Below are 22,781 nucleotides of genomic sequence, written 5' to 3' on the forward strand. Positions count from 1 at the left end.
TGAACTTCTTTTTTTTTAAATAATCTTTTATTATGTTATGTTAGTCACCATACAGTATATCCTTAGTTTTTGATGTAATGTTCCATGATTATTTGCATATAACACCCACTGCACCATGCAATATGTGCCCTCCTTAATACCCATCACCAGCCTATCCCCATCTCCCACCCCCCTCCCCTCTGAAGCCCTCAGTTTGTTTCCCAGAGTCCACAGTCTCTCATGGTTCATTCCCCCTTCTGTTTACCCCCCCCTTCATTCTTCCCTTCCTTCTCCTACCGATCTTCCTATTTCTTACAAACATGCACTTCTAACATTCTTCCCCCGACAGAATGTTATTCCATCCTACTTTGTCAAATAAACCCATGATACAGCAAATTTTTTCTTTTAATGTGCCCCCATGAGCCCCATTTTTTTCAGGAGGGTTTCCTGATAAACCATGTGGTTTTGCTAAAATTTAAATACAATATTTGTTCAAATGTACAGCATTAAATTTACATATTAGGAAAGAAGGGAAAGGGATTTACATCAGCAACCTATGCTGCTTCTGTACGAAATCAGAAAAGAGTGAATTAAAACAAATATAATCAGACAAAAAAGAAATTAAGATCAGAGCAGAAACTAATAGAATTGAAAATAGAAAAATAGAGAAAATCAGTAAAACCAAAAGTTGGTCCTTAGAGAATGGGCTCAAACTTAAACAACCTAGAACTTAACATGGACCGCTATATGAATAAGAGATTATATACAAACCTAATGGTAACCTTATATCAAAAACCACTAATAAATGTGCAAAGAATAAAGAGAAAGAAATCCAAACGTATCACTAAAGAAAATCAGCAAACCATAAAAGAGAGAAAGACAAGAAAGGATCATAGAAAAGCTCCAGAAACAACCACAAAACAAGTAATAAAATGTCAATAAATACATATCTATCAACAATTATTCTGAATGTACATTGACTAAATGCTCCAACCAAAAATCACAAGGTGACAGAATGGATAGAAAAAATAAAACCCATCTATATGCTGCCAGTAAGAGACTCACTTCAGATCTAAAGACAAATGCAGACTGAAAGTGAGGGAATGAAGAAATATTTGTCATGCAAATGGATGTCAAAAGAAAGCTGGAGTGGAAATAGTTATATCAGACAAAGTGGACTTTAAAACAAAGACTGTAGCAAGAGACAATGAATGACACTATATAATAATAAAGAAGACAATCCAACAAGAAGACATAACAATTGTAAATATTTATGCACCCACCAAGGAGCACCCAAATACATAAACAATAACAAACATAAAAGAACTAATCCATAATAATACAATAATAGCAGGGGATTTTAACAACCCACTTACATCAATGGACAGATCATCTAAACAGAAAATCAAGAAGGAAACAATGGCTTTAAATGACACACTGGAACAGTATGTGTGTGAAAGGATGATGGGCATTAAGGAGGGCACTTGTATGTTATATGCAAATGATGAATCACTAAATTCTATCCCTGAAACTAATACTGCACTATATATTAACAACTTGAATCTAAATAAAATCTTGAAAGGGGAAAAAAATCTTGAAAGAAAGAAACAAACAAACTGGACTTTCTTATACCATACAAAAAAATAAATTCAAAATGGAATAAAGACTTAAATGTAAGACCTGAAACCATAAAAATCCTAGAAGAGAACATAGGCAGTAACCTCTTTGACATTGGCCATAGCAACTTTTTTCTAGATATGTCTCCTGAGATAAGGGAAAACCAGCAAAAATAAACAATTGGGACTGCATCAAAATAAAAAATTTCTGCACACAAAGGAAACAACAGCAAAACTAAATAGCAGCTTGCAGAATGGGAGACGATACTTGCAGATGACATACCCAATAAAGGTTATGTATTTTGGTTAGTATCCAAAATATATAAAAAAGTTACTAAACTCAACACCCAAAAACCAAATAATCCAATTAAAAAATGGGCAGAAGACATGAAGAGACATTTCTCCAAAGAAGACATACAGATGGCCAACAGACACATGGAAAGATGATCATCATTACTTACCATAAGGGAAATGCAAATCAAAACCACAATGAGGTATCACTTGTCAGAACAGTTAAAATCAACAACACAAGAAACAACAGGTGTTGGCAAGGATGCGGAGCAAAAGAAAACTTCTTGCGCTGTTGGTGGAATACTAGCTGATGCAGCCACTCTGGAAAACAGTATGGAAGTTCCTCAAAAGTTAAAAATAGAGCTGCCCTACAATCCAGCAATTGCATTATTAGATACTTACCCAAAGGATATAAAATCACTAATTCAAAATGATACATGCACCCCTTTGTTTATTTACAATAGCCAAGATATGAAAGCAGCCCAAGTGTCCATCAATTAATAAATGGATAAAGAAGATGTGAGATACACACACACACACACACACACACACACACACACACACAAAATAGAATATTATTCAGCCATAAAAAAGAATGGAATCTTGCCATTTGCAATGACATGGATGGAGCTAGGGAGTATAATGCTAAGTGAAATAAGTTAGTCAGAGAAAGACAAACACCATATGATATCACTATTATGTAGAATTTAAGAAACAAAACAAATGAGCAAAGAGGAGAAAGAGAGACAAAGAATGAGACTCTTAATTATAGAGAACAAACTGATGGTTACCAGAGGCAAGGTGGGGGGTGATGGGTTAATTAGGTGATGGGGATTAAGGAGTACACTTGCTGTGATAAGTACTGGGTGATGTAAGGAATTGTTTAATCCCTATACTGTACACCTGAAACTAATATAATACTACGTTAGCTAAGTGGAATTAAAATATAAACTTTTTTTTTTAAAAGTTGGTTTTTTGAAAAGATCAAAAAAATTGATAAATCTCTAGTCAGGCTGACCAAGAAAAAAAGAGAAGACACAAATTATCAATACCAATTATGAGAATGGCAACATCACTACAGATCTAACACACATTAAAATATTGTAACACTACAAATAACTCTACGCCCATAAATTCATCAACATAGTAGAAATGGGACAATTCCTTAAAAGACACAAGCTAACAAAACTCATTAAAGAAGAAAAAGACAACCTAAATACACACACACACACACACACACACACTCACACATCCCTTATTTATTACTTACTTATTTATTCATTCAGATCAGTGTCAATGGCTAGTCCATAAACTCTTTGAAAGTGAAATTAATACTTTGGTAGGAAAAATCAAAACAGAACTGTACTGTGCATAGCAGTAGTATCAGTAATTACGCTAAATTTTATGTTTAATGATAAAATGTTATTTGGCCTTTAAAAGCCTCAGCAGGCAGAAATATAAGAGCTCTTGTACAAAATAAGCACTTGAATAAAATCAATTTCTGCTGAAGTTTTCTTCTACTCTGAGTAGTAATAATGTTTAGGGCAATCATGGTCCTTAATTAAGGAAGAAGTGGTGAGGAGTTTGTTTCTAAAACAGGTTATCTTGGATAACCTAACTAGCATATAACATGTAGAAAAGATGTGTGAAACAGGAAAGGAAAAAGAAAACCACTCCTCCAAGGGCAACACAGGACCATGGATGGATGGATGGATGGATGGATGGATAGATAGATAGATAGATAGATAGATAGATAGATAGATAGATAGATAGATATCTACTAGAAAGACAACATAGGGTCACATTTAAGTATATAGGACCACATAGAACCACTAATTCAAGCTGTGAGACTCATAATTATAATCAGTTAAAAAAAAATCACAACTCACCATTACGTAGACTAAACTTTCTTTTCAGCTCCAGAGATTGAATTTTCTATAGTAATCATTAATGAAGGAAATGAACACCAAAACTAAAGTCTTTATAAGGCACAGAGATTTATACTAATCAAAGTCATAGCAGAACCTAATTTATCAAACAGATTGACTTTATCTTCAGATTTTTCAGACCACATTAGGAACAAGCACACACACACACACACACACACACACACACACACACAAAATCACCCAACTGATGGGACTCTGAGAAGATGGGAGTAGGAGGCAGCACTGACTGTGGATCTTCCTGAATTCCCACATAAAAACTGACAAAGCAACTAAATAACAAAACCAAAAACCTATATACAGCCTTTACAAAAAAACAAAAACTATGTGAAAAAGTTTCCCACACTCTAAAATAAACATGGGTATAGACAAACCACCAATAGCCACAAGATCTGCATGTCATTGTTGTCCATGTGGGAGGAAGAGGGAAGTGAAGGGGGGGTCAGAATGTTCCACCCCAAATATGCCATTTTGGCATAAAGATTATTTTGAGTTAAAGGCACTTGAAAAACAGCAGGTACAAGAAGAATGCTCTGAGCTCCCCTTTTTCTTCCTGAAAGCAAGATATAAAACCCCATATGGATGATGTCCTCCCTATATTAGGAGGAAAGTAACATTCTTATCTCCAGGGATGGGAAGCTGAGGCCAAGAGGAATTTGTACAAACAAACCTTGTATGTGAATCCTTATCTTCCTAGTCACTTCTCCATGATTAACTACCCCTTTGCCTTGTATCATTATCACAATTTACTGCTCTCTGTCCAACTCAATATATAAGTGTTCCACTCTAACTGTTTCTTTTGGTCTTCATTTCCTTATGAGGGCTCCAGTGTCAATTAAAATTTATACTAAATAAATCTGTATGCTTTCCCTGTCAATCAGTCCCATGTAAATTTAATTCTCAGGCCCAGTGAAAAACCTTAAGGGGATAGAGGTAAAATAATGCTCCCCTGCAGAAGTTATACGAATGTGACAGACAGGATACCAAGAGAACCACAAAAGAGCTAGTAGGTATTCATTCACTGGAAAATGTGCTGAGCCAACTAAAGAACAGCAACTGAAAAAGAGGTATATCCTTACTCCAACAGCACCTAAGTGCAAGGAACCTGTAAGGTCTGAAATGACTAAAGACTCTGGGCCCCATGAACTCTCAAAAGTGAAGAGTCAGGGCTCTCTCTCAGAACAGTCCTCTACTGAGAGTAAAATCAAAATTCAGGAAGACAGAGTCAACAAAGAATGAAGGAGAACCCAGATAGAGAGTGAGCTGGGGGTAGTAGAAAAAGAGTCTGGAAATCTCAGAAATCCAGTGGCCACGTTTTGAACCAACATTGGAAAACAATGTAAGAGGGAGCTCTGCAAAATTAGAAAAGCTATCTAAAATATATCTCCTTCTAAAAATTCAGCAACATTAAATCAACATAAAATTGAGCACCTGAAAAGTAACAAAATTTCCATACAAAGTTATTATAAGAAAAAGAGCAAAATAATATCCATACAGAAAATGGAAGCATCAAAGAGCCATACTCAAAATAACTCAGAACTACAACCTACTAATCAACCAAAAGGACTGAAAGGCATTAAAAATGATATAAGATGTGAAAAGCCATACATGGAAGTTGAAAAACCCAGGAAGAAAGCAAGAGAAGAAAGGAACAAAGGACCCACAAAGTAGTCAGAAAACTATTAACATGGCAATAGTAAGTCCTTTCAATAATTACTTTAAATTTAAATGGATTAAATTATCCAAAAAAAAGACATGGAGTGGTGAATGGATTAAAAAAAAAATATCCAGGGGCGACCGGATGGCTCAGTCCCTTAAGCGTCCTAGGATCCAGCCCCGCATCGGGCTCCCTGCTCAGCAGGGAGCCTGCTTCTCCCTCTCCCTCTACCACTTCCCCTGCTTGTGCTCTCTCTCACTCACTCTCTCTCAACTAAATAAATAAAATCTTTAAAATAAATAAATAAACAAACAATATCCAACTATATGCTGCCTACAAGAGACTCACTTTGGCCCTAAGATTACAGAAAGGCTGAAAGTGAAGGGATGGAAAAATATATCCCATGCAAATAGGAAACCCTAAAGAGTCCATGAAAAAATTATTACAACTAGGGGTGCCAGGGTGCTGGTTGGGCATCCAACTCTTGATTTCGGCTCGGGTCATGATCTCAGGGGTGTGGGATCAAGCCTCACATCAGGCTCTGCACTCAGCACAGAGTCTGCTTGAGTTTCTCTCCCTCTGCCCCTCTGCTTGTTTGTCCCGCTTCTCTCTCTCTTTCTCTCAAATAAATAAATCTTTAAAAAAATTATTACAACTAATAAATGAATTCAATAAAGTTGCAGCATATAAAATCAATATACAAAAATTATTATGTTTCTATATACTAACAACAAACTATCCCTCCCAAATTAAGAAAATAATCCCACCTGTAACAGCATTTTAAAAAATTAAGTACTTAGGAATAAATTTAACTAAAGAGGTAAAAGATCTATACACTAAAAATTATAACACACTGATTAAAGGAATTCAGAAAAAACATATAAATGGAAAGATATCCATGTTCACAGACTTGAACATTAAAAGTCCATAACACTCAAAGCAATCTACAGACTCAATGCAATCTCTATCAAAATTCCAATGCCTTTTATTTCCACAGAAATTTTTTAAAAAATTTAAATCATATGGAACCACAAAAGACCCAGAATGGACAAAGCAATCTTGAGCAAGAACAAAGCTGGAGGCAACACACTTTTGATTTCAAAATATACCATAGCTAGATGGGTGATGGGTATTAAGGAGGACACTTGTTATGATGAGCACTGGGTGTTGTATGTAAGTGATGAATCACTGAATTCTACTCTAGAAATTAATATTGCACTGTATGTTAACTACCTAAAATTTTTTTAATTAAAAATTTTTTTCAAAGTAAATAAAATGAAATAGGAAAAATATATATCATAAAGCTATGGTAATAAAACATTAAGATATTTGCATAAAACAGTCATACAGAGCAATGGAATAATATAAAGAGCCCAGAAATAAATCCACACATTTACAGCCAACTGATCTTCAAAAACGTTGCCAAGAATATACAATGGGGAAAGGATAGTCCCTTTAATAAATGGTGCTAAGAAAATTGTATCCATATGCAGAAGAATGAAACTGGACTCTTATCTCATACAACACAAAAAAATCAACTCGAACTGTATTAAAGACTTAAATGCAAGACCTGAAACTGTAAAACTAGTAGAAGAAAGCATAGGGGGAAAGCTTCTTGACATTGATCTTGACATAATTTCTTGGATCCAACCTCAAAATTACTCACAACAAAAGCAAAAAAAAAAAAAAAAAAAGACAAATGAGATTGCATCAAACTAAAAAACAGCAAAGGAAATAACAGAATAAAGAGACAACCTACAGAATGGGAGAAAATATTTGCAAACATCTGTTAAAGGATTAATATCCAAAATATATAAGAAACTCAAACAACTCAATAGCAAGAAAACAATCTTACTTTAAAATGGGCAAAGGAACTGGACAGATATTTCCCCAAAGAAGACATATAAATGGCCAAAAGGTATGTGAAAAAAATGCTCAACACCAAAAATCATCAGGGGAATACAAATCAAAGCCACAATATCACATCATACCTGTTAGAATGGCTATTATCAAAAACACAACAGATAACAAACATTGGCCAGGATGTGAGAAAAACGAACACTTGTACACTGTTGGTGGGAATATAAATTGATACAGCTATTACAGAAAACAGTCTGGAGGTTCCTCAAAAAATTAAAGATAGAACTACCATGTGATCCAGCAATCCAACTTTTGGGTATATATCCCAAGTAAAGGAAAGCAGTATCTAAAAGAGATATCTGCAATCTCATGTTCATTGCAGCATTACTCACAATAGCTAAAACATAGAATCACCTAAGTGTCCATTGATAGATGAACAGATAAAGAAAATATGTTGTATATACACAATGGAATATCATTCAGCCCTAAAAAAATTATGAAATCGTCATTTAAGAGAACATGGATGAACCTGGAGGACATTATGGTAAGTGAAATAAATGCCAGATACAGAAAGACTAATACTGCACGATCTCACTTATGCTGGAATCTAAAAGAGTCAAACTTGTAGAAGCAAACAGTAAAATGGCAGTTGCCAGGGAAAAGTGGGTAAGGGAAATAAAGAGATGGTTTGTCAAAGGATACAAACTTTCAGTTATGCAGGAAGAATAAATTCTGGAGATCTGATGTATAGCATAGTTATTACACTTAATAACACTGCATTGTATACCTGAAATTTGCTAAGAGAGTACATCTTAAATGTTCTCACCACATTCACAAAAGGGCAATTATGTGAGGTGATGGGTATTCTCCATTTTTTAATTAGCTTGATTGAGGTAATCATTTAACAATGTATATGTATAGTGAAATATTACATTGTACACCTTAAATATATACATTTTTGTCAATTATAGCTCAATAAAGCTCAAAAATAACAATGACAATATCTACTTCCAATATTAAAACATTCTTAACAAAAATTAATAGCTAACTATAAATTTTATACACCATCTAACAGCAGAGCACAAACAGTAGGTATATGATAGAGATATGTATCATATTTACTTGCAAACTTTGCTGAACACATGTATGTTTTCTTTGATCTGAAATAAAACAAATAAATTTATCAATTTACCTCCTGCAGTAGAAAAACCCAGAAATGAAGAGGAAACTCAAGAAGTAACTGAAATGTTTAAAAAATCATTTTGGAAAAGAAGATGAAACTAAAAATTAAAAAAAAAAAACAGGAAAATAAACAGTCATAATAAATCATGCCTTAAGAAAAATAGAAAGTTAAGATAAAGGATAATTTTACAAATCAAAAAGAAATTACCTATAAGCTAAACATGCAACTACCTTATGACCCAGTAATTTTATCTCAGAGAAATGAAATCTTAAATTCACACAATACCCTATAAATAAATGCTCATAGCAGCTTCGGTTGTAAGAACCCAAAACTGTAATCATCAAAGAAGTCCTTCACCAAGAAAATGGTTAAATAAACTGTGGTATATACATACCACAGAATACTACACAGCAATAAAAAGTAATAAACTACTGATACGCCCAATAAATTAGATGGGTCTCCAATTACGCTGAATAAAAAAAAAAAAGCCAATTTTCCGAAAGTTACATACTATACAGTCCTATACCTATATAATATTTTTGGAATCACAAAATTTTAGAAATGGAAGACAGATTAGTGGTTGCCAGTACTTAGGGAGGTGTTGGAGGTAGGAGGGTAGAAGGTGGTCAAAGTTAAAAAAAAAAAAAAAAAAGCAACACAAGGGGTCTTTGTAGTGTTGGAACTGTTCAATATCTTAACTGTGGTGGTGGTGTGGGGTGTCCATGAACCTACACAAGTAATAAAATTGTACAGAACTTACACACACAGACATGTATACAAATAAAACTGGGAATGTATTAATGTTAGTATCCTCGTTGTGATATTATTCAATAGTTTTCTAAAATTTTAACTATTGAGGGAAACAAAACAAACTATACAAGGGATCTCTGTTTTATTACAGCTGCATACGACTCTATAATCATCTCAATTTTTAAAAAGAAAGAGAAAGAAAAAGAAATGAACCAAATGCAATGGGATGTCCTACAATTTGATCTTGGAATAGTTAATGGAGAAACTAATGAAGTTTGAAGAAAATACGGAGTTTAGCTCTGAATCAATACTGGCTTCTTAGTTTCGACAAACACACTTTGCTAGTAACATGTTAACATTAGGGAATACTGGGTCAGGAGTATCCTGAACTCTAAACTATCTTTGCATATTTTCTATAATAAACCTAAAATTATTCTTAATAATTTATTTCTTAAAAAATTTTTTAAAGGTAGGCCATAAAAAAAGGAATCAGGAGAAAGTGATAAAGATTGATGATAATCAATGTGGCCAGTCAAATTCCCTGAAGAAGAAAACCAAAGCAAAGTTACAGAAAAAACACACAAAAAAACCAAAGTTGAAGAACACTTAACTGAAATTTTAAATTCCTGAAGTTTGAAGCTACATATAGAAAAAGCCCACCACGTAGCAAAGAATATCAACCCAGAATGATCAAAAAGACATTCCAGTAAAATTAATGGAGTTAAAAATAATTCTTTGAGATTTAGGCCAAAACATCATGTGTAAAATGAAAAAGAAAGAAAGAAAGAAAGAAAGAAAGAAAGAAAGAAAGAAAGAAAGAAAGAAAGAAGAGAAAAAAGAAAGAAAGAAAGAAAGAAAGAAAAGGCTACCCTCAGACTTTTCAAAAGCAATGTTTTTGCCAGAAAAAAACAAAAAAAAACCCAAAAACTGGAGTTACAGATTTGAGATATTCAAGGAAAGAAAATGTGAGCCAAGGATTTTATTTTCAGTAAAAATGACCTTCAGATATAAAAAGCACAGAAGAGAATGTTAAAAGCAAGTAAGAAAATTCATGAAAAATTTTCTCATGAGCCTTTCCAAAGGCTCATATTAAAGAGAAAGCTTGAGACAACCAAAATGACTAAAGAAACATCATCATGGGGTGCCTGGGTGGCTCAGTCAGTTAAGCATCTGCCTTTGGGTCAGGTCATGATCTCAGGGTCCTGAGATAGAGCTCTGCATCAGGTTCCCTGCTCAGAGGGAGTCTGCTTCTCCCTCACCCTCTCCTTCTGTTTGCACTCTCTCTCGCTCTCACGCTCTCTCTCTCTTTCAAATAAATAAATCTTAAAAAAAAAAAAAGAAACATCATCATAAAGACTGGTGATAAGCACCAAATATATAGTTACTTGTAGAACTAAGACTGGGATGGAGAGAACATAATATTTAATGATTATATGCTCTGACAATACATAGGGCTACTATAAAGAGAAACTGGGAAGAATGTGAATAACATATGCAAAACAAAGGTGGTTTTATCAGTACTGTTATTCCTTGACAATTGTGTGTCATGTGGAAATAAAGTAAAAGAGCAATTAACAGGCACAGTAATTCTATCAGATTTTCAGTATGAACAAAGGAAATACAGGTATAAAACAGAAGAAATTAAGAATCTCAAGATAAAAATTGATCTTGAATGTGAATTGAAAGTATCAGTATGAACTTACAAGGTACTTTTACTTTAGTATATCTATTTTCCTAGCTCTGTCCACTGAAAAGGCTTAAAAATAATGACAAAGTGAGAAGCAATGAATATCTCTAGTGTGACTGGGGTCTTGCAATACTATTTCCCATTAAAATTTTTTTTATATAGCAGAGCTTCTTAGAGAAATGGCTAATTCCAGTTCTGAAGTAGGAAATGTACAAAATGAGCCTGAAACATCTTGTCATATAAAATAGCAAGGACGCTATCAAAAATTAACTAGAGCCATGTTAAGAGACCTGGGAGCCAAACTGAGTTGGTTCTCACAGGCCAAAGAAACAAGTGAGTTTCTAAGAGGAATATGAATTGCAATATATTGAAACCCATGAAAAATATTTAAATCCACAAGTTCATAATATTAAACTAGTCATCATCTAACTCGAGTATCTTGACAACTAGCCAAGTCAGGGATTTATCTGGTCTTTTCTATTTTAACTTTACCATTCAGGAACCAAATAGTAGAAAATGGGGTCTATCTCCTTATAAAATTATTCCAGCTAATAAATGAAAACAAAATGGTAGAATTGGAATATTTAGTCTACTATTTTGCATCTCCTTATGAATTCAAGGATGTAGACATTGGGCATCAACAGCTGATAACAATAAAAAGAACAAAACCAAACATTATGAACCTTCTGATAAAAGAATATACCACCACCTATAGTCTTGATGGAGATCAAACCTCAGTCTGAGGAAGCCTCTGGATCCAGCTGTCAATTTGCAAGAAATGCAAAGGAGATGGGAATATGCTGAAATTCTCAAAGTGGGGGAAACTCCACAGGTCAAAAAGTCTAAGTTCTTCAACAGAAATTGTAAGGAAAAGACTTAAGAGATAACAAGTTATAAAGGGTGAAAGGAGGGGACAAGATTCACATCTGGATGATAAAACCAGAGAGAAACCACAAGGATGTAATTTCTATGAAAAGGAGAGAGCACATGGAGGAGTTTCTCAGATGACTAACAAAGGTACATTTCTTGACCTTATAGTTATGACAAGACTGCTCACCTCCTAATAATTCATCAAATTATATATTTTTGGTGTGTTTTTTTTGTACTTGAGTTTTGTTTTGCAATAAAAAGGTCTTTAAAAAATCAATTAACAGCTAGAGCTGTCCATAAGGGAGTTACTGGACTGAACCCCTGGACTGGTCACATACCATGACCTATAAATACCTTAATCACTGGCCATTTTCCATGATTTTCACTTCAGATTCTCCAACCAACCCCATACTCTCCTCTATCATAGCCCTGCTGTTTGCACTCACACTTTCTGCTCTAAGGAGTTTGGATCCTACTGCTACAGCTACTACCTTTAGGGCTAAATAGAAAAGTACTGAGATTTCAGATACTGTGGCAATGTTCTCAACCATTTTAAAACCATAGGCCCTTTAGAGAAATGTAAAACTATCATGTGTGAGCAAACATATGCACATATGTACACACGTCCAAGGTGGTATGCCCTAAATAAAATTTTCTGTCTATCACCATTAGCCAAGAACATTGTTATGGTTTTGTAATTTCAATTGGGAAAGTATTTTTTTCATTTTCCAAATACACAATTAAAATCCTGAATGTTTTCTCAAACTAAAACTACATCTTCCTCGCCCTCCCCCCCAACTGGTATCCACCACTACCATGCATGAGATTCTGATTCATTCTCCCTAGGAGTGTTTGCCTCCACCAGCATCCTACCAATAACTACTGCACAGGAAGGACACATACAGATGAACATAGGACAATGATAATATTAATGGTAAGAATTACTGAGCAATATGTACCACTTTACAAACATTTCTCCATGATCCTCGCAAAATCTGCAAGATCAGTATTATCGCCATTTTAAGATAAGGAAAACTGACACTCAGAGAAATTAATACATTTCAAAGTCTCTGCTAAATAAGCATTACTGAATAAGATAAAAAGCTCTTCAAATGAAAAATGGGTTACTTTTCTCACATAACTGTTTTAAAATATATATATCTGAAAAAAGATCAGTACTGAGGATGTACCATTTCAGGTCAAAGTAAAAGGAGTTTTTCATTGATTGATTCAATAATCCAAGAGGTCCATGAGAAAGTAGGTAGTATAGTGGAAAGAGCACCAAATCGGGAGCCAGGAACTGACCTTTCAGTTCCTGGCTCCACAGAAAGAGGCTGTGCTCTGCTGGGTAAGTTACTTTAGAGTTTCCTCATCTTCAAATGAAGAAGACTGACAAGAAGCCCTCTGATGACCAGTATTATGACTCCATGATTCAAGAGTGATTTTTATAGCTGTTGACATAAATGGAATAATATGGAAATGTAACTGGGAAGGGCATCTTAAGCACAGTTAAGTGCTTTATGTAGTTCAAAGGTTGAGAACTCTAAGGCAAAAGAGACACTAGCCTGCTTAAGCTAAATGAAGGAGGATGGATCTCCCCTTCTGTTTAGGCTCACTATAGGACAGAAATGGGCAAATGCACACATAAAAATTAGTAAAGGGAAAAATACTCATGTTTACAGTAATAAATTCATGTAAGGAATATATGTGACTGTTAGACAAAAAAAGGTCTTGCTACTGTTTTATAAGGCACCAGCATCATGAGTACCAACCTGGGAAAAGAAAAAAATAAAGGGCTTCATGCCAAGGCCAACCTTCAATAAAACACTTAGGCAAATAAAACAATCTTCCAAAGTCAATGCTGGCTACACCTTCCACAAACGCTGCCACAGGATCTCAACACTTGTATGATGAGGTGGCACCTGGAATTTAATAAGTATTATTTTCTCACAGTCTTCACTGCTTGCTATAAATAATTATTTTCAAAATACCCACTTGGCAAGGAACATAATGCCAGGAGCCACAAAAACATAAAAAAGGCATATCCCTAAGCACAGAGAACTTAGTACAAAAGGCATGGCAAAATAAAGGAACTAACTGAAGACAGTGCATGCCTGGGTGCACATCTGTTTGCTTTGGAATTTAAATCACATTTTCCCATAGAAACAACACGGGAAACGGTGAGATCTCCAACCCACTCCTCAAATTTACTTAATGCGTACTTGGCTGAACCTTTGTAGTTTTCCTTAATTCTCAATGTGATTCTCAATCAGTTTGAAGAGCTAAGAGGAAATGGTGCTATATAGCAGGGGAAAAGCATATCCAATATTATGACACAATTTTACAATTACAAAATGAAAAGCTGATTTTCATGACACAAAAAACTATTCTCATTAACAAATTTAAAAGTAAATGGTAGCTATAATTTATATACACAGCACTATACACTAAGTATTGTTTCAATAGCTTTATGTATAAAAACTTAATCTATCCTCATTACTTTTTTTATTATTAAAACAACCCCAACAAGGAGGTACTATCAATATCCCCAGTTTTAAGATGAGTAAACTACAGCATAAGGGAGATTAACTTGACTAGTCACAGAGCTCCACAAAGCTTCTTGGCTGGAGGAGATATACCAAAGATAATTTATTTTCTCAGTAACCTCATCACCCAACATTCTTCACTGGGGCTGAAAGAAGAGAACACTCATATACTTATATATACTTATAGTTCTATAAGCACTCTTTTTTGAGCAGTACATAAACTAAACTAAAATGACTGAGAGTGGTATGGCTCAAAGAATCCCACGTTTATACCACAGATAGGTTCACACAAGGACAAAAGGATATAGGTACATGGATGTACAGCAGTGTTTGTGATGGCTAATAACTGAATACAATCCAATGTCTATCAATAGGGGACACGCTAAATACATTTTGATATTTCCACAAGGGAATGCTGTATAGGTTTTTAAAAGAATGAGGTAGTTTAGGGATGTCTGAGTGGCTCAGTTGATTAAGTGCCTGCGTTTGGCTCAGGTCATGATCCCAGAGTCCTGGGATCAAATCCTGCATCGGGCTCCCTGCTCAATGGGGAGCCTGCTTCTCTCTCTGCCTGCTGCTCCCCCTGCTTGTGTGTGCTCTCTCTCTGACAAATAAATAAAATCTTTTTTTAAAAAATAAAAGGGATGATATTTGAAAAAAAAAAGAATGAGGTAGTTTAATACTTATGGATAGAGAAAAATATCTTACATGGCAAAAGAAAGGGGGAGAACAGTATGTGTATCATGATTCCACTTGTGGGAGAGAAAAAGGAGGAGGATATATAAGTGCTTGAGTATGATCAGAAAGTTTCTTAAGAAGACACAAGAAATGATCTACAGCGCTTTACATCTGGGAAGTGGGGAATGGGGGAAAAGGTCAGTAGCTAGAGGAGAAAGATTTTTGTTGTTATATTACATCCTTTTGTATTGAATTTCATTTTACCAAAAGTACATATTGCTCATTTTTACATGGCTTAATTAAAATATAGTATTATTGAGCCTACCCTCCTTTTATATAGTGGTTCCTAACAACAGACTGGTATGTAATGATCAGTGATGAAATGCATTCCCAACGGTATTTAACCAAAAGAAGTTTACGAATGATTTATTATTTTTATAAATGAGTAAAATCAATATTCTTTTAATTAATCCATTAATGCAAAGGGGGAAAAGGGAGAGGGCCTCTAAGAGTCCAACAGAAGGGGAAAGAATTATCTCGTAAAGATGGTTTTTAGGAAGTTCTATCCCAGAATGGAGGTCCTCAAAAAAAAAAAAAAAAAAAAAAGGTTCCCCCATCCAGCCTGAAGGTCCTTAGAAATGTAAACAGCCTTCTTGTAAAATAAGTAAACAACTTTGTGTGATTCCCAAATTGGGTTGGGAGTGTCCTAGAGAGTAGGCAAGAACTTTTTTTCATCCTTTTAAATATGTTTTTGTATATGTTTACTGTACTATGCACACCGTTATCCACAATTAAATATAACATATCTGGGATATGCTTGCTCAAAAATGTTTTACTGATAAGGTGTGCAAAAATGTTTGGGAACTACTGATATGGTCAAACAAATGTAATGCAGTGAAAAGGAAAGCATTAGATGTTCATTCCATGGTCCAGGGATGAAAAGTAAAAGCTGTGAAACTATCAGTGTATAATGTTTGCAACTTTTTAGTTCTCTTCAACTTCTTCCTATATGTATTCCAGGACCAAATCCTGCCATTTCCAGGTTAACATTTACTGGGTTTGACTATTCATAGTCATTCTGACCATACAAATTTAATTACTTCATGTTTCTGGAAAGGCCTCCGAGCCTTTCTGTAAGGAGTACTCCACTGCCATCTTGCAAAGAACTGTTAAGATTCTTTAAAAGCTTGGAAAGCTTCCAACTATCCAAAAGTGAAAGTACTTATCCAGTGACTTTAAATATCTCTGTTCTACTCTTAAACCGTCCTTTTCCCATAGACCAACTGGAACTCTTTACATAAGTCAGACAAATATATTCCTCATTTGTCAAGGGACTCACCCTTGCCATTCCCCTACATAGCACTCGGGTTAAGCAGATAAATATCCTGCACACCATCAAATCAAGTTCTTTTTCCTCCAGAACTTTCTTCAGGATTCCCTTTCCTCTGTCTGCCTGCCCACCTCTGATACCTGGGATTTTAGTGTTGATGGCATCGCCAAGAACATTCCTCTCTCCGAATCTCACCAGCAATTCATTAGCAGGATCGTTTGACAGGCCCCCTTTTTGTGTTATAACTCCACTGTTTCTGGGCTCTACGCCTTCAGGAGCTTTGATTCCTTTGGGTCCCGCCTCCCTTTCCGGACACTAAGTTTGTTTAGAGCCTGTGCGCAGGGGCCGGGCAGGTTCTCTCCGACGTCAGCTACTGCGTACCTAGGGCGGCCTGAGCAGGCCGCTCAGGGAACAAGGCCGAGCGGACAGGTCTGACCCGATAGACCTCTACGTCGCTCCTGGAGAAGAAACGTCCTGAGCAGGGGCAGACTGGGCATATGTGCCCCGAGGCCGCGCAGGAAGACTCCGAAGCCCTTCGACGGGACCAGCTTGCTTGTGAGCAACTAGAACTAGGCCTGGTAAGTGAAGGGAGGCGTGTGTAGGGCCGGATCCCGGACTGAATCAGGAAGAGGAGGGGCAGGGAGGGGACCCGAGTGTGGCCGCTTCGGCAGCCCCTGCGCAGGGGGTGACCGTTAAAAGACTCAAGGAAGGGAGAAGTTGGGGAGTATCCCTCACTCACCTGGAAGAGGCTGCGGCCGGAGGCACCAGCTGCTCCCCTCCCAAATTTAAGCCACGTCAGCTCGGGAATCCCGTCCGCGACACCTACCACCGCAGTGCCCCGTCAAGGGACTCAACCACTCGTAGTTGGGACGGAAGATGGGATTAGGACGCGAACCAATCCGGGCTATCGGCAGAGCGTTACCAGGGAAACCAGGCACGCCTTGTTTGTAACTAACCCATCAACAATGACGGAAACCAATCAACGCCGGGAAATTCTCGGCTTCCTCAAAGAAAGAGCCAATGGTCTCTAAACAGTGGAGGGGGGGCGGAGTCAGACGTGAGCAAATGTTCCGGAAGGAGATCGGCGGAAGAACCGGAAATGCCGGGAGGGCGGGCCTTCTGCGGTGGGTCAGGTGTTAAACAGTGTGGAGGGATACGGGTTTTGCTCTTAAAATCGTAAAATATTAAGAGCCCGAAAGTAGGTAGCTCATATGATTTTTTCATTTTACTGATGAAAAATGAGAACCGGATTAAAGTCACCCAAAGACAAATAGCGATTAGAACTCGGACTAGAACCTGGCGGCTTTATGAAAGAGAATCAGAGATGTCTCTAAGGACATGAGTGAGAGAATAGTGACTACTACTAGAAATGAGGAAGTGGCGTTTGAGCTGGGACTTAAGCAAAAGGTGAGACTTAGGGCCCAGGTCTGGAATGGGAGTCAGTGAGAAGCTCCAGTAAGAGTCACCGAAATCAGGCATGCTCTCCCTAAGGCCTAAGGAAAGGGTGGGGAAAGCCAGCTCCCTTGACTTCAGGCACTCTTGACAATAAGACTGTTAGTTTGAATTTATTGCTGGCCCACTATATGCATCCTCACCCTAATGCTTACGTAACTCTTTGAGATTCAAACATCAGTTCATTAAGGCCTTCGCTGGCTACTCACCTTTTCATAGCAGTCCCCTGCATGCACCATACCCTTTCTCTGCTTATTTTTTCCCTAAGCACTTTGCCATCTTTATTTCATTTATCTTAATTTTCTCTCTCCTCACTAAATTATTACTTCCTAAAGACAGGAATTTTTGTCTCTCCATCTCAGCTGTACCTCCAGTTCCAAGAACAGTATACAGTAGAGCACTCAGTATCTTTTGAATCCGTGAAGTACATATGATTATCACCATCTTATATTGGACACAATAAGGCTTGAAAAGATTAAGTAATTTGAATAAATTCACATAATGAGGGGCAGAGCCAGGATTTGAAGTTACTATCAAATGCCAAAGCTGCGTACTTCATCAGTACATTATATTCTCATATCCTTGATTGTTTCCACCCAGCAAAGCCTGGATCAGGGCAACCACCAGTCTTCACTCCTACCTTTGGAGTGCAGAATGCTAGAGGAGAAAATGTGACATCGGGGAGATGGTTACTTCTATACATTCAGTTTCCAACTTCACTCCATCCTCAGCACACTCCCAAATCTTTGATGTGTATTCAGCTTCCTCTCCATTTCCCACAACAGTTATTCAAAGCTTTAACACCCTCTTCACATTCCCAGCAGATGAACTTAACTTTTATCTCAGAGAAAACAGAAACCATCTGCTTGGAGCCTATTGAGTTACTCCCTTACACAAACATTGTCTTTCTCCATACTTCCTTATTTCCACATTCAGGCTTAGAAAAGATCTTCCAGTTTTAACATAATGAAATTTTCTTATGGGAGAAGAGATTAGAAAATTGTCTGTATAGTAAGTAGGTCTTAGGGCCATGCCTTTCATTCTTGGGTAAGCACAGACTGGTCATTCAGTGAGAATTACAGTGAACACTAGGCAAATGAAGGAATAATAATACTGGATGGAGGTTAAAGGGCTGAACTGAGGTTTTTTTCAAAGGGTACTGAAAGACTGGAAATAATTTAGAATGCAATTTAATGGAAGCAGCTTAGGCCCTGAGAGAGTGATTAAGATAACAAAAGATAATTAGGAGTTGACCCATCAGATAAGAAGGAAAAGAGCAGCGGAGGCAAGTGGAGCAACATGTGCATGGACTGTTTGAGGAATGACATGAGTAATATGAACAGTTAGACAAGAAGTAGGTCATGAGGTGGTGTGTGATATTTTATGGTAAGGGGTTTAGATATTATTCTGAACTCTAGAGAAGTTAGGGACTGCAGAAATCACAGAAGCTTATCATCACTCAGTTGTCCCTTACAGAGTGGCCATTCCTCAATTAAGAGTTCAGTGACAACAGTTTGGGGGACAGGAAATGTCACATCCTCTCTGATTTACTATTGCCCAATTCCCTCTTGGTCTTCTTTTTTCCAGTTCTTTCCTCCTCATTCTCACCTTACCTTATGCCAAATACAAACTTATCCCAAAACTTTCATACAGCCTTATTTATTAATATATTCTTCATACCTAAGGTTATATCTTCAACAGAGTACATGTTCAATAAATAATTGTTAAACGAACATGTTCAAATTCATAGGAATTTGATGTATAACTATGCCAATAAATCTTAAAATCTGAAAGAAATAAAAATTTCTTGAGAAATATAGGATATATACATATATTTTAAAAATATAAATCACACAATTATATCAATCAATGAAGAAAAAATATGACAAAATTCAACAGCCATTCATAAAAAAAAACCTTCAGAAAACTAGGAATAGAAGGGAACTGCCTCAACCTGATAGAGAACATCTACAAAAAACCCACAGCTAACATCATTCTTACTGGTAAAAAACAATATATTTTTTTCCCTAAGATTGGGAACAAGGCAAGGGCTTCCTCTCTCACCACTCCTAGTCCACATTTTACTGGAATTCCTATCTAATGTAAGACAAGATATACAGATTGGGGAGAAATAAAACTGCCTTTGTTTGCAGAACATGATTATCTATGTAGAAAAATCCCTAATAAACTAAGAAACAAAAAATAAAAAGCAACAACAACAAAACCCACACATGGAACTAATAAGCAATTATAGTAAGGTTGCAGGATAAAAGGTTAATGTACAAGAATCAATTGCTTTTCTATATACTAGTAATGAACAACTGGAATTTGAAATTAAAAACAATGCTGTATATTAGCACCAAAAGAAAGAAAGACACATAAATCTAACAAAACATGTACAGGATCTATATGAGAGAAACCATAAAACTCTGATGAAAGAAAGAAAATATCTAAATAAGTAGAAATATCATATTCATGGATAAGAACAGTAAAATTGATCACAGATTCAACATGATCCAAACTAAAATCCCACCAAGTTATTTTATGAATATCAAAAAAACTAATTCTTAAGTTTATATGGGAAGAAAAATCTGGAATAAACAACAGAGTACAGAATAAAGGAGAAGTTGGAGGAGACATGGGCGGGAGAAGAAGGAGGAGGACAAAGTTGGGGGACTGACACTAGCTGACTTCAAGACTTACTATAAAGCTATAGTAATCAAGACAGTGCGGTAATGGAGAAAGATCAACAGAACAGAATAGAGAGCCCGAAAATAGACCCACACAAATATAGCCAACTGAGCTTTGATGAAGGAGCAAAGGCAATTCAATGGAGAAATGTCTTTTCAACAAACGGTGCTGGAACAATTAGAAACCCATATGCAGAAAATGAATATATACACAGACTTACACCTTTCACAAAAATTAACTCAAATGGATCACAGACCTAAATGTAAAATGCAAAGCTATAAAAATTTTAGAATATAAGAGAAAATCTAGATGACCTTGGATTTGGCAATGACTTTTTAGATACAACACCAAAAGCATGGTCCATGGGAGGCTGTGTATATGTGTGGGTGAGAGGGGTGATCTGTTAAGTTGGACTTGATTAAAATGAAAATCTTCTGAAAGGCTCTGCTAAGAGAATGAAAAGACAAATGTTGCAGAACACCTATCGGGTAAAGGACTAGTATCCAAAATATACAAAGAACTCCTAAAACTCAACAATAAGAAAACAATCCAATTAAAAAGTGAGCAAAAGATCTAAACAGCAACCTCGCCAAAGAAGATATTTAGATGGAAAATAAGCATGTAAAAAGATGCTGAACATCATATATCACTAGGGAATTGCAAGTTAAAATAACAATGATATATCACCACATACTTATTAGAAACGCAAAAATTCATGGGGCATCTGGGTGGCTCAGTCGTTAAGCGTCTGCCTTCAGCTCATGGCATGATCCCAGGGTCCCAGGATAAAGCCCCGCATCGGGCTCCCTGCTCAGCAGGAAGCCTGCTTCTCCCTCTCCCATTTCCCCTGCTGGTGTTCCCTCTCTCACTGTGTCTCTCTCTGTCCAATAAATAAATAAAATCTTTTTTAAAAAAAACGCAAAAATTCAAAACACTGGCAACATCAAATGCTCTCAATGATGTGGAGCCGCAGAAACTCTCATTCACTGCTGGTGGGAATGCAAAATGGTACAGCCACTTTGGAAGACAATTTGGCAGTTGTTTTATAAAGTTAAACATAGACTTACCATACTATCCAGCAAACATGCTCCTAAGTATTTACTCATATTGTTGAAAACTTACATCTACACAAAAACTTTCACTTAAATGTTTATAGAAGCTTTATTTATAATTTCCCAAACCTAGAAATAACCAAGATGTCCTTCAATCGGTGAGTGGATAAACTGTGGTACATCCATACAATGGAATATCATTTAGTGATAAAAAAAAAAAAAAGGAAACAAGCTATTAAGCCACAAAAAGACATGAGGAAACCTAAATGTGTATTTCTAAGTGAAAGAAGCCAGTCTAAAAATGCTGTTTACTGTATGATCCAACAATATGACAATCTTAAAAATGTAAAACTAGAGATAGTAAAAAGATCAGTGGTTGGCAAGGGTTTGGAGGGGCGGGAAGGAATTAATGGGTGTAGCATAGGGGTATTTTTTAAGGCAGTGAAATTATTCTGTATAATAGGTAATGGTGGCTACATGACATTCCTTTGTCAAAATCGATAGAATTATATAACACAGAGTGAACTTTAATGTAAACTATGAACTTTAGTTAAAAATTATTGATATTTGTTCATCAATTGCAAAAAAAGTACCACACTAATGCAAGATGTTAATAAAAGGAGAGGGGCGCCTGGGTGGCACAGCGGTTAAGCGTCTGCCTTCGGCTCAGGGCGTGATCCTGGCGTTATGGGATCGAGCCCCACATCAGGCTCTTCCGCTATGAGCCTGCTTCTTCCTCTCCCACTCCCCCTGCTTGTGTTCCCTCTCTCGCTGGCTGTCTCTATCTCTGTTTAATAAATAAATAAAATCTTTAAAAAAATAAAAATAAAAAAATAAAAGGAGAAACTGTTGGGTGTGGGAAGATAGGGGGTGAGTATATGAAACTATATATCTGCTCGATTTTTTCTGTACATCTAAAATTACTAAAAATAAAGGAGTGTGTGTGTGCATGTACACATATTACCGAATTTGACTAAAAAAGTAGAAAACCCTGACAGTCCATTACCATAGAGAAAAAATTGAGAAGTTGTTAATTTTTCTTGAAATAAGTATACTTTTCAGCCCAGACAGTTTTACAGGGAAATGCTTCTGGGATTTTCAATGAATGGATACTTCCTATGCTAGATAGTCAACACAGAGTGTAGAAACAGGATGCTTCCTAGCTAATTTTTTAAAACTAGCATAATTCATAT

General features: G+C 36.2%; 1 protein-coding gene across 6 annotated transcripts in view; it reads right to left on the bottom strand.

Moving 5' to 3' along the window:
• The window catches only part of GOLGB1 (golgin B1), a 97,938-nt gene extending 80,447 nt beyond the window's left edge, over window positions 1–17,491 (bottom strand). For 4 of the 6 annotated variants that reach the window (XM_040621313.1, XM_040621312.1, XM_008708180.2 and 1 more), the window contains exon 1: window positions 17,133–17,491. The gene's annotated coding sequence lies outside the window, so the exon portion shown is untranslated. Of the gene's footprint in view, window positions 1–2,056; window positions 2,208–13,611; window positions 13,773–17,132 lie in introns of those variants that run through there. The other 2 variants (XM_040621310.1, XM_040621311.1) reach the window with 2 other exon arrangements.
• Between the last annotated feature and the right edge of the window lie 5,290 nt (window positions 17,492–22,781).

Source organism: Ursus maritimus, unplaced genomic scaffold (genome assembly GCF_017311325.1).
Source record: "Ursus maritimus isolate PB19 unplaced genomic scaffold, ASM1731132v1 scaffold_4, whole genome shotgun sequence".
NCBI lineage: Eukaryota > Metazoa > Chordata > Mammalia > Carnivora > Ursidae > Ursus > Ursus maritimus.